The 13,019-nt window shown below is 56.9% G+C and overlaps 1 protein-coding gene across 4 annotated transcripts in view; it reads left to right on the top strand.

Moving 5' to 3' along the window:
- The first annotated feature begins 5,617 nt into the window (after nucleotides 1–5,617).
- Nucleotides 5,618–13,019, top strand: part of FES (FES proto-oncogene, tyrosine kinase) — a 498,639-nt gene continuing 491,237 nt past the window's right edge. The window contains exon 1 of one of the 4 annotated variants that reach the window (XM_078683274.1): nucleotides 5,618–5,733. The gene's annotated coding sequence lies outside the window, so the exon portion shown is untranslated. Of the gene's footprint in view, nucleotides 6,241–6,443; nucleotides 7,077–13,019 lie in introns of those variants that run through there. The other 3 variants (XM_078683270.1, XM_078683273.1, XM_078683272.1) reach the window with 3 other exon arrangements.

Raw genomic sequence — 13,019 nt, 5'->3', positions numbered from 1 at the left:
CTTTGCACCAGTACTTCACATTAGACACATGACCTCCAGTCCCTCTATAAAGAATAACATTAGTAATAGCAGTTGTGGTGCAATTACACCTCTTCATCTCCAGGGATGCCTTCTTCCAGACATCCACCACCTCAGCCCTTCACTCCAAGAAGCACTTTTCAAATCACCCTCAGCTGAAGACCCAAAATTCAAGCCCAGAAGGTTTAAAATGTTTGCTGAGCCCCGGAGGGGTTATTCTCTCCATTCCCCAAGACTTTCCTCTTCATGCAGAGGGGAGACGGCGCTTCTCTACCAGCTCCCCCAGGACCTTAGCACATGTGTGGTGGTGACTCCGCTCTCCTGGGGCCACCACAAGCCTTGAAAATGCTGGATTGCCCCTGCAGGCCGGTCCTGGCTTGCAGGGCATTATGGCCTTGGCGGCTCTCCCGCTGCTTCGGGGAGAGCTGCGCTGTGGCCTCCGGCTGCATCTTTGGAGGGTTGGAGGGTCCGGTCCCACCCGGACCCCCAGGTAAGTGTGACAGCTCGGGGAGCCCACACCCAGCTGTTCTACCCATGTTCCGGGGGCTCGGTCCCACCCGGGCCACTCACCGCTCCTCTAAAGCTTGCGGGGTGGGCATCCCGCGCAAACTGCTGGGCTGAGGGCAGGCCGGGGAGCCCACCCCCGGCTGCCCCTGCCGGCTCCCTCCTGGCCTGCACCCCTGTGTGCGGCCGCGGGAGCCGGTAGGCTGCTTCGGGTCTGCCCACTCCTGCAGGCAGACGTGTCTGCCTCCTCTGGTCCTTCTGGACTGCGGGGAGTGCCTCGGCACTCCTCCGGCCCATCTTCGGGGTCCGGGGATGGGGTCCCGGGCCCCCTCCATGACTTCGGGCCCGGGGATGGGGCCCCGGGCCCCCGGACATCCTCAGTTGGGGCGCAATGGTGCTTCCTTGCGCAGGTTTCAGCGGGAGCCAGGGTGGGCTCCTGGCCCCCTTCTGGCATCTTCACGGGGGCGCGGCTGTGCCCCACCGGCTTTGCTCCTTCTTGGGGCAGCCCCCGGGACCTGAGACACCCCGGGGGCATCTCTGAGACCGGTGGCAGAGCCCCACGCGCTTCATCATCGGTCTTCTTAGGGGTCAAAGATCGCCTACCTTCCGGGGGCCATATCTTAGCCCCTGGTGGTCCGATCTGCCCCATTTTTGCGTCTTCTTGCTCCTGGTGGCGTCCCCCAGCCAGTTGAGTAGGGGGCTGACAGGAAGTCTCTGTGTGTCCTATCAAACAGCGATACATCACTTCTCTGCCCCTGCTGCCTCCTTCTTGGCCAGCCTCTGGGTTTGTTCAAAATGGCGTCGGCCAGTGTCTCTGGCCACATGACCTCTGAAACCCTACTCCTTCCCCCCTCACTGCCTTTACCGTGGTTCGGCTTGGTGCCTGGCACCCAGCGACAGCAGTTGATGGATTGGCTTGTAGCTCCACCTATCTTTTCTCCTTGGAGGGAAGATCTTTGCTCTGGGAAGAAAGGTCATTAATCTAACCTGCCAGGGCCAGACCCCAGCCAAGAAGTCAGAGAAATATCACATTTCTGGACGACCCAAAACCAGTACAAATATGACTGTGGACTCTGCAGAATACTGCTTTTTACCTCCACCACAAGGGATATTAGTGCGTGTCTGGAATCTGTGGGCCTTGTGGAAGTCATTCTAGCCATGGACCCCACATCCCCATAGTGGAATAATGAAGTGAAAACACACTGACTTTCCCTGGTATGTTTCGTTCCAGTATATAAAGCCTATTCCATATCACCACCCAATTCTGTAGAAGTCCTGCCGCACCATTCACTCTGTAGCTGCTCCTGGACAGCGCACGCTAGGAATCTCCCCTGCGCAGCCCCTACATGTGTCCACACGCATGTACACATGTGTCTGCATGTAACCAGCCCGGTGCCCCATACTCCAGCTGCTGCACAGCAGCCTAGTCAAGCCAGGGGGACACCAGTAAAATCTCCATGCAGTCCCTTCATTATGAGTTCACTGTGGGTGAGTCCCAGATTATGAGGCTCCTCCACAGTAAAAGCTCAACAGTTAGGTGCTCAAAAAACGAAAAATCCGGGCGACCCCTAGTGTCAGAACCACCTTCTAAGAGCAACAGCAAGGAACTCTTCAGCATCGTTAAAGAGCTCTCCAACCCCAGCGCCTGCAACAACGATATCGAACCCTCGCAAGACCTCTGCGACTCACTCGCCTCGTTCTTCCACCGCAAGATCGCCGACATACACAACAGCTTCGGCGCACAGACCACGCACCCAACCACCTCCACCCTCTGCACCTGGACCCCGGTCAGCACCGAAGACACCACCCGCATGATGAACACCATCCACTCCGGCTCCCCAACCGACCCCTGTCCACACCACATCTTTAACAAAGCTGACTCCATCATCGCACCCCAACTACGGGACATCATTAACAGCTCCTTCGCATTCGCCACCTTCCCGGAGATATGGAAACATGCAGAGCTCAGCGCCCTCCTGAAGAAACCCACCGCGGACCCCACGGACCTCAAGAACTTCTGCCCCATCTCGCTCCTCCCTTTTCCTGCCAAAGTCATCGAGAAGACCGTCAACAAACAACTCTCCTCCTTCCTCGAGACAAATGGATCGCTCGACCCCTCACAGTCCGGTTTCCGAGCAAACCACAGCACCGAGACCGCCCTCATCGCAGCCACCGACGGCATCAGGTCCCTGCTCGACAATGGGGAAACAGCTGCCCTCATCCTCCTGGACCTCTCAGCAGCCTTCGACACCGTATGCCACCACACACTGATACAGCGCCTCAGCAACACCGGAATCCAAGGGAAGGCCCTGGAGTGGATCCTCTCGTTCCTCTCTGGAAGAACCCAGAGAATCCCCCTCCACCCCTTCCGATCCGCGGCCACCGAAGTCATCTGCGGTGTTCCTCAAGGATCCTCGCTCAGCCCAATCCTCTTCAACGTCTACATGAGCCCCCTCGCAGCCATCGCATGCCAACACAACCTAAACCTCATCTCCTACGCTGACGACACCTAGCTGATCCTCTCCCTCACCAACGACCCCGCCACCGCCAGAGCCAGCCTCCAGGATGGAATGAAAGACATCGCGGAATGGATGAAGCTCAACCGTCTAAAACTGAACTCAGACAGGACGGAAGTCCTCATCCTGGGACCGTCCCCCTCTGCCTGGGACGACTCCTGGTGGCCCCCTGCACTGGGCACCGCCCCCATCCCCACGGACCATGCACGCAACCTGGGCTTCATCCTGGACTCCTCCCTCACGATGACCAAACAAGTCAACGCCGTCTCGTCATCTTGTTTCAACACCCTGCGCATGCTCCGAAAGATCTTCCGATGGATCCCCACCGAAACCAGGAAGACGGTCACCCAGGCCCTCGTCACCACCCGACTGGACTACGGGAACACCCTCTACGCTGGAACCACAGCCAAACTACAGAAAAGACTCCAGCGCATACAGAACGCTTCTGCACGACTCATCCTGGACATCCCCCGTCACAGCCACATATCTCCCCATCTGAGAGACCTGCACTGGCTCCCCGTCAGCAAGAGGATCAAGTTCATACTCCTCACCCACGCACACAAGGCTCCCCACTACATGGGCCCCAAATACCTCAACAGCCGCCTCACATTCTACACCCCCACCCGCCAGCTCCGTTCCGCCAGCCTCGCCCTCGCCACCGTCCCACGAATTCGCAGAGCCACCGCTGGAGGAAGATCCTTCTCCTACCTGGCGGCCAGACGTGGAACTCCCTCCCCACCCACCTACGGCTGACCCAGGACCATCTCTCCTTCAGGAAACAACTCAAGACCTCGCTATTCAATCAGTAGCGCCCCCCCTCCCAGCGCCTTGAGACCCTAGCGGGTGAGTAGCGCGCTCTACAAATATGTTGATTGATTGAGCATATAAAACCCCTGTTTTCTAACATTGTGTTTCAAATGCCAGATTAACCCATTTTAACTCATGCTTGGCGAAGGTTGTAGTGGCTCTCTACACCCCACCACTTTGAGATTCAATAGATCCTTCCCTTAGCCTACAATCTGAGGTCCGGAATACGAGTTATGAGACATAGGGTGGGGTGTTTAGCACACCCATCAAATATAGTTCCCTGGGTTGAAGTATTCACTGCTTGTGAGAAATATCTTCCAGGCTGAGATTTCAACTTGGATATGAAGAATTACATACAGAATTGTGTTTTTTAAACACCAAATTCCACGTTTAGCTTTTTGGGGCCTTCTCACATCCCAAAGCCCTTCACCTGCTCAATAAACTTCAGTTGGTTTGACCTGCTGAAATCTGCGGTGGGGGTATATTTATCCAGGGCCACACGTCTTTCTTCCTCTTTGGCATTTTCCTCGTAAGGTGCAGGGTAGGGAGCTGGTTTTAAAGCTGAAGCATGAAAGCCCTCTATTAGTAACCTGTTACTGAATCGCAAAATTGACTTTTTATATAATGAAAAGCAAACTCTGAATCGGAGCATTTGGGACCATAAACAGCGTTTGTACATCCTTAACCCGTCGAGGTTCTTAACCTCGACTTGCAATCAGGCCCTCAGTAGGTTGCTTCAGTGCAAATTTTTAGTTTAAATGTGCCAACAGTTGGCACTGATTTCTGAACTGATTCTCAGTTCCAGTCCAATTTATAATAGAGAAAAAAATTACAAACTTCCAAACAAGCCACATTTCAGTAAAAAATGCCTAAAAGGGGGAGGGTGCCAGAGAATTGGGCTGAGATTAAGAAAAGCCAGAGAGTGAGGCTGGAGAAGGTGAGGCAGGGAATGAAACAGAGCAGGAGGAAAGAGAAAGTCACAGAGGGCAAGAGGAAATCAGCACTACCAAGTGTCACGCATCACAGGTTAGACAAGCGCAATTCAGTGCAGATCTCCGCATCACCTCATTGAAATGCCGTGTCGCGTTATTTTTATAGCTCCTTTGTGCCTTCGCGTTGCTCCAGCTGCTCTCAGCATGGCAGTGTGCTAGCCAGTGCGAGGTCCTCGGAAGTAGAGGAGAAGCGTAGCAAAGCGCGAGCAGAGATCTCCGCGTGATGTGGCTGGAGGCAGTGCCGTGCCCTCTGCTGCTGTATTTAAATACCGAGGCGATTTTGTGTTGAACACTGTAACTTTTTTCTTGTCCGTTTAAAAAAAACGCATCTATTGCTGACTATGTTTTAATGAGTAACTCATCAGTCTACCTGAAGTTGGAATATACCATGTTTTTTTTTTAGATTCCGTTACATCATTACGTGTGGCTGTTCTTTTAAGTAATGTTGCAGCGCTAAAAGCATGTTTTTATATATACATGGATCCGAGCACACAACAACCATGTGTGTGAAGCTATTCTTGTTCTGTTCGTTTTACAGCGAAAAAAAAAAGAATTTGCAAATGGCAACTCTGAGCATTTATCTCATTAGGTGAGCATTATTACTTGCCTCTACTCGTGCTAAAGTGTCACTGCTAAAGCATGTGAATGTCACACGTAAACACACCCGAAACATGGAAATGTCACAAGTAAGCAGGCTCAAAGAAATTGGAAAGATCTGGAAAGAGAGGAAGTGGAAGTGAACTATAGTGGAGGAGAGAGGAGATAGAGATAGTGAGAGGAGAGGAGAGAGATACGTCAGCCAGGGTGAGTGCAGGAGCGAGAAGAGAGTGAGAGAAGCCACCGAGAGAGCAGGGGTGGAAGCAGAGAATGGGAACGGAGAAGCGGGAAGGACTGAGGTGAGAGAATGAGGAGAGAAGCCCGGGGGCAGCGCGGCAGAAGAGTCGGGGTGGGGATAAGTTACAGGCAGGCACGGTAGAGGAGGAAGCGGGACTCTCGGATGAGACAGACGTGACTCTGGAGGAAGGGGAAGCCTTGGCAGAGCTGCCACTTTCAGTCTGAGTGTCTCTGTCGCGAAGAGGAAGGACGGGGCGCAGAGTGCGGGAGAGACCGTGGGATCCGGGGACAGACACCCAGGGCAGCGTACAGAGTGCCCGGGCCGGCGTGGAGAGACTGCCGGAGCTGCGCACAGACTGATAGCTCTAGCGGGGCAGAGACTGCGCCTGGAGCCGCACACGGGCTACGAGAGCCGGCAAGAGACTGCGGGGCAGAGGGAGAGCCTGGAACCGCGCACACCTGAAGAGGCGGGGACGTGAGGCTCGGAGTGATCGGGAGAGATATTTGCACCTCAGTCAGGAGCGCGAGGAGGTGCCCGAAGAAAGACCACCATCAAAAGAGACCGAAAGGTAAGCGACACCGGGACCTCGACGAGGAGTGACACCCAATGGACGCACGGGGAATGACTCGGAAGCCTGAGGGTGAAATGGAGCCCCAGGCTCAGGGTTGTGCAACCCCTGCATCTCATAGTAAGGGTCTTTCATTTTACTGTCGACTGCATTCTGGGAGCTGTAGTTTCGCTTCTTCACAATGGAACCAAGCTGACTAACGCACTAGGAAATAATGTTTTGTGGGGAAAAGACTGACATGAAACGCGGCAGCCCTGGTGACAGGAAGTAAGCGACAGCCTGTGTGAGTGAGTGGCGCCAGGGCCCGAGAGGGAGCAGCAGCTGAGCTTAATGGGTGCCGGGTATGTCAACCGTAAGGAGATGAGACGTGTCAGAGGTGAGGATAAATAACCTATGGAAAAAATAGAGGAGTGACCCTTCGCCCGAAAGGTTAGTGCCTCGCAGGCCCATGGGAGTCAGTGACCCTGGACTCCAGGGAGTCGGTGACCCTGGGACCCAAAGGTGCGAGCGACCCCTGGACCCCTCAGATTAGTAGAGCCCAGGTGGTGAGGCGCGGAGAGCTGGAGCTGTCTGCAGCGTGAGACACACCCAGGAGCACACGGAGAGGAGGCGCCCAGCACAGCCGGCTGAGGCTTCTGTGCGCCCCGAGGGGTGAGGCACAAGACAGCTCGGGGGCTGGATGACACCGGGCTCCAGGAGGCGGCAATAAAATCCAGGGTTTGAGTGATAATGGGGTCAGGTGGAACAGCGCCGGAGGGCACGGGGTGAGTGACACCATGACCCAGAGTGGCACCGAGGCCCGAAGGGTGAGCGACTCAGCGGCTGGCAGCAGACGAGTGAGTACACATGAGGGCGGGGAGGCAGCAGCAGAGCCAGAGGGGTGATTGATACTGAGGACAGAAGTGACAGCAGCAGAGCCAGAGGTGTGAGTGATACTGAAGGCAGAAGTGACAGCAGCAGAGCCAGAGGGGTGAGTGATACTGAGGGCAGAAGTGACAGCAGCAGAGCCAGAGGGTGGTGATACTGAGGGCGGGGGTGACAGCAGCAGAGCCAGAGGGGTGAGTGATACTGAGGGCAGAAGTGACAGCAGCAGAGCCAGAGGGGTGAGTGATACTGAGGGCAGAAGTGACAGCAGCAGAGCCAGAGGGTGGTGATACTGAGGGCGGGGGTGACAGCAGCAGAGCCAGAGGGGTGAGTGATACTGAGGGCGGGGGTGACAGCAGCAGAGCCAGAGGGGTGAGTGATACTGAGGGCAGGGGTGACAGCAGCAGAGCCAGAGGTGTGAGTGATACTGAGGGCAGAAGTGACAGCAGCAGAGCCAGAGGTGTGAGTGATACTGAAGGCAGAAGTGACAGCAGCAGAGCCAGAGGGGTGAGTGATACTGAGGGCAGAAGTGACAGCAGCAGAGCCAGAGGGTGGTGATACTGAGGGCGGGGGTGACAGCAGCAGAGCCAGAGGGGTGAGTGAAACTGAGGGCAGTGGTGACAGCAACAGAGCCAGAGGGTGGTGATACTGAGGGCAGAAGTGACAGCAGCAGAGCCAGAGGGGTGAGTGATACTGAGGGCAGGGGTGACAGCAGCAGAGCCAGAGGTGTGAGTGATACTGAGGGCAGAAGTGACAGCAGCAGAGCCAGAGGTGTGAGTGATACTGAAGGCAGAAGTGACAGCAGCAGAGCCAGAGGGGTGAGTGATACTGAGGGCAGAAGTGACAGCAGCAGAGCCAGAGGATGGTGATACTGAGGGCGGGGGTGACAGCAGCAGAGCCAGAGGGGTGACTGATACTGAGGGCAGAAGTGACAGCAGCAGAGCCAGAGGGGTGAGTGATACTGAGGGCAGAAGTGACAGCAGCAGAGCCAGAGGGTGGTGATACTGAGGGCGGGGGTGACAGCAGCAGAGCCAGAGGGGTGAGTGAAACTGAGGGCAGTGGTGACAGCAACAGAGCCAGAGGGGTGAGTGATACTGAGGGCAGAAGTGACAGCAGCAGAGCCAGAGGGTGGTGATACTGAGGGCAGGGGTGACAGCAGCAGAGCCAGAGGGGTGAGTGATACTGAGGACAGAAGTGACAGAAGCAGAGCCAGAGGGGTGAGTGAAACTGAGGGCAGTGGTGACAGCAGCAGAGCCAGAGGGGTGAGTGAAACTGAGGGCAGTGGTGACAGCAGCAGAGCCAGAGGGTGGTGATACTGAGGGCAGGGGTGACAGCAGCAGAGCCAGAGGGGTGAGTGAAACTGAGGGCAGTGGTGACAGCAGCAGAGCCAGAGGGGTGAGTGAAACTGAGGGCAGTGGTGACAGCAGCAGAGCCAGAGGGTGGTGATACTGAGGGCAGGGGTGACAGCAGCAGAGCCAGAGGTGTGAGTGATACTGAGGGCAGAAGTGACAGCAGCAGAGCCAGAGGGGTGAGTGATACTGAGGGCAGAAGTGACAGCAGCAGAGCCAGAGGGTGGTGATACTGAGGGCAGGGGTGACAGCAGCAGAGCCAGAGGGGTGAGTGATACTGAGGACAGAAGTGACAGAAGCAGAGCCAGAGGGGTGAGTGAAACTGAGGGCAGAGGTGACAGCAGCAGAGCCAGAGGGGTGAGTGATACTGAGGGCAGGGGTGACAGCAGCAGAGCCAGAGGGGTGAGTGATACTGAGGACAGAAGTGACAGAAGCAGAGCCAGAGGGGTGAGTGATACTGAGGGCAGAAGTGACAGCAGCAGAGCCAGAGGGGTGAGTGATACTGAGGGCAGGGGTGACAGCAGCAGAGCCAGAGGGGTGAGTGATACTGAGGACAGAAGTGACAGCAGCAGAGCCAGAGGGGTGAGTGATACTGAGGGCAGGGGTGACAGCAGCAGAGCCAGAGGGGTGAGTGATACTGAGGACAGAAGTGACAGCAGCAGAGCCAGAGGGTGGTGATACTGAGGGCAGGGGTGACAGCAGCAGAGCCAGAGGGGTGAGTGATACTGAGGACAGAAGTGACAGCAGCAGAGCCAGAGGGGTGAGTGATACTGAGGACAGAAGTGACAGCAGCAGAGCCAGAGGGGTGAGTGATACTGAGGACAGAAGTGACAGAAGCAGAGCCAGAGGGGTGAGTGATACTGAGGGCATGGGTGACAGCAGCAGAGCCAGAGGGGTGAGTGAAACTGAGGGCAGTGGTGACAGAAGCAGAGCCAGAGGGGTGAGTGATACTGAGGGCAGGGGTGACAGCAGCAGAGCCAGAGGGGTGAGTGATACTGAGGACAGAAGTGACAGCAGCAGAGCCAGAGGGGTGAGTGATACTGAGGGCAGGGGTGACAGCAGCAGAGCCAGAGGGGTGAGTGATACTGAGGGCATGGGTGACAGCAGCAGAGCCAGAGGGGTGAGTGATACTGAGGACAGAAGTGACAGCAGCAGAGCCAGAGGGGTGAGTGATACTGAGGGCAGGGGTGACAGCAGCAGAGCCAGAGGGGTGAGTGATACTGAGGGCAGGGGTGACAGCAGCAGAGCCAGAGGGTGGTGATACTGAGGACAGAAGTGACAGCAGCAGAGCCAGAGGGGTCAGTGATACTGAGGGCAGGGGTGACAGCAGCAGAGCCAGAGGGGTGAGTGATACTGAGGACAGAAGTGACAGCAGCAGAGCCAGAGGGGTCAGTGATACTGAGGACAGAAGTGACAGCAGCAGAGCCAGAGGGGTGAGTGAAACTGAGGGCAGTGGTGACAGCAACAGAGCCAGAGGGTGGTGATACTGAGGGCAGAAGTGACAGCAGCAGAGCCAGAGGGGTGAGTGATACCGAGGGCGGGGGTGACAGCAGCAGAGCCAGAGGTGTGAGTGATATTGAGGGCAGAAGTGACAGCAGCAGAGCCAGAGGGGTGAGTGAAACTGAGGGCAGAGGTGACAGCAGCAGAGCCAGAGGGGTGAGTGAAACTGAGGGCAGGGGTGACAGCAGCAGAGCCAGAGGGGTGAGTGAAACTGAGGGCAGGGGTGACAGCAGCAGAGCCAGAGGGGTGAGTGATACTGAGGGCAGAAGTGACAGCAGCAGAGCCAGAGGGGTGAGTGATACCGAGGGCGGGGGTGACAGCAGCAGAGCCAGAGGGGTGAGTGAAACTGAGGGCAGAGGTGACAGCAGCAGAGCCAGAGGGGTGAGTGATACTGAGGGCAGGGGTGACAGCAGCAGAGCCAGAGGGGTGAGTGATACTGAGGGCAGTGGTGACAGAAGCAGAGCCAGAGGGGTGAGTGAAACTGAGGGCAGTGGTGACAGCAACAGAGCCAGAGGGTGGTGATACTGAGGGCAGAAGTGACAGCAGCAGAGCCAGAGGGGTGAGTGATACCGAGGGCGGGGGTGACAGCAGCAGAGCCAGAGGGGTGAGTGATATTGAGGGCAGAAGTGACAGCAGCAGAGCCAGAGGGGTGAGTGAAACTGAGGGCAGAGGTGACAGCAGCAGAGCCAGAGGGGTGAGTGAAACTGAGGGCAGGGGTGACAGCAGCAGAGCCAGAGGGGTGAGTGAAACTGAGGGCAGGGGTGACAGCAGCAGAGCCAGAGGGGTGAGTGATACTGAGGGCAGAAGTGACAGCAGCAGAGCCAGAGGGGTGAGTGATACCGAGGGCGGGGGTGACAGCAGCAGAGCCAGAGGGGTGAGTGAAACTGAGGGCAGAGGTGACAGCAGCAGAGCCAGAGGGGTGAGTGATACTGAGGGCAGGGGTGACAGCAGCAGAGCCAGAGGGGTGAGTGAAACTGAGGACATAAGTGACAGCAGCAGAGCCAGAGGGGTGAGTGAAACTGAGGGCAGGGGTGACAGCAGCAGAGCCAGAGGTGTGAGTGATACTGAGGGCAGAAGTGACAGCAGCAGAGCCAGAGGGGTGAGTGATACTGAGGGCAGAAGTGACAGCAGCAGAGCCAGAGGGTGAGTGATACTGAGGGCAGAGGTGACAGCAGCAGAGCCTGAGGGGTGGTGATACTGAGGGCGGGGGTGACAGCAGCAGAGCCAGAGGGGTGAGGGATACTGAGGGCAGAAGTGACAGAAGCAGAGCCAGAGGGGTGAGTGAAACTGAGGGCAGGGGTGACAGCAGCAGAGCCAGAGGTGTGAGTGATACTGAGGACAGAAGTGACAGCAGCAGAGCCAGAGGGGTGAGTGATACCGAGGGCGGGGGTGACAGCAGCAGAGCCAGAGGGGTGAGTGATACTGAGGGCAGGGGTGACAGCAGCAGAGCCAGAGGGGTGAGTGATACCGAGGGCGGGGGTGACAGTAGCAGAGCCAGAGGGGTGAGTGAAACTGAGGGCAGAGGTGACAGCAGCAGAGCCAGAGGGGTGAGTGATACTGAAGGCAGAAGTGACAGCAGCAGAGCCAGAGGGGTGAGTGATACTGAGGGCAGAAGTGACAGCAGCAGAGCCAGAGGGTGAGTGATACTGAGGGCAGAGGTGACAGCAGCAGAGCCAGAGGGGTGAGTGAAACTGAGGGCAGAGGTGACAGCAGCAGAGCCAGAGGGGTGAGTGATACTGAGGACAGAAGTGACAGCAGCAGAGCCAGAGGGGTGAGTGAAACTGAGGGCAGAGGTGACAGCAGCAGAGCCAGAGGGGTGAGTGATACTGAGGGCAGAAGTGACAGCAGCAGAACCAGAGGGGTGAGTGATACTGAAGGCAGAAGGGACAGCAGCAGAGCCAGAGGGGTGAGTGATACTGAGGGCGGGGGTGACAGCAGCAGAGCCAGAGGGGTGAGTGATACTGAGGACAGAAATGACAGCAGCAGAGCCAGAGGGGTGAGTGATACTGAGGGCAGAAGTGACAGCAGCAGAGCCAGAGGGTGGTGATACTGAGGGCAGAAGTGACAGCAGCAGAGCCAGAGGGGTGAGTGATACTGAGGGCGGGGGTGACAGCAGCAGAGCCAGAGGGGTGAGTGATACTGAGGGCAGAGGTGACAGCAGCAGAGCCAGAGGGGTGAGTGATACTGAGGGCGGGGGTGACAGCAGCAGAGCCAGAGGGGTGAGTGATACTGAGGGCAGAGGTGACAGCAGCAGAGCCAGAGGGGTGAGTGATACTGAGGGCAGGGGTGACAGCAGCAGAGCCAGAGGGGTGAGGGATACTGAGGACAGAAGTGACAGCAACAGAGCCAGAGGGTGGTGATACTGAGGGCGGGGGTGACAGCAGCAGAGCCAGAGGGGTGAGTGATACTGAGGACAGAAGTGACAGCAGCAGAGCCAGAGGGGTGAGTGATACTGAGGGCAGAAGTGACAGCAGCAGAGCCAGAGGGGTGAGTGATACTGAGGGCGGGGGTGACAGCAGCAGAGCCAGAGGGGTGAGTGATACTGAGGGCGGGGGTGACAGCAGCAGAGCCAGAGGGGTGAGTGATACTGAGGGCGGGGGTGACAGCAGCAGAGCCAGAGGGGTGAGTGATACTGAGGACAGAAGTGACAGCAGCAGAGCCAGAGGGGTGAGTGATACTGAGGACAGAAGTGACAGCAGCAGAGCCAGAGGGGTGAGTGATACTGAGGGCAGAAGTGACAGCAGCAGAGCCAGAGGGGTGAGTGATACTGAGGACAGAAGTGACAGCAGCAGAGCCAGAGGGGTGAGTGATACTGAGGACAGAAGTGACAGCAGCAGAGCCAGAGGGGTGAGTGATACTGAGGGCAGAAGTGACAGCAGCAGAGCCAGAGGGGTGAGTGAAACTGAGGGCAGGGGTGACAGCAGCAGAGCCAGAGGGGTGAGTGAAACTGAGGACAGAAGTGACAGCAGCAGAACCAGAGGGGTGAATGATACCGAGGGTGGGCGACAGCAGCAGATTGAGGGGCTCTGAAACCCACAACATCTCAGCTCTTTTTTCAGTACTGAA

This window comes from Lissotriton helveticus, chromosome 3_1 (genome assembly GCF_964261635.1).
Source record: "Lissotriton helveticus chromosome 3_1, aLisHel1.1, whole genome shotgun sequence".
Lineage (NCBI taxonomy): Eukaryota > Metazoa > Chordata > Amphibia > Caudata > Salamandridae > Lissotriton > Lissotriton helveticus.
Note: the sequence above shows the minus strand (reverse complement) of the source record. Positions and strands in the feature narration are given on the sequence as shown.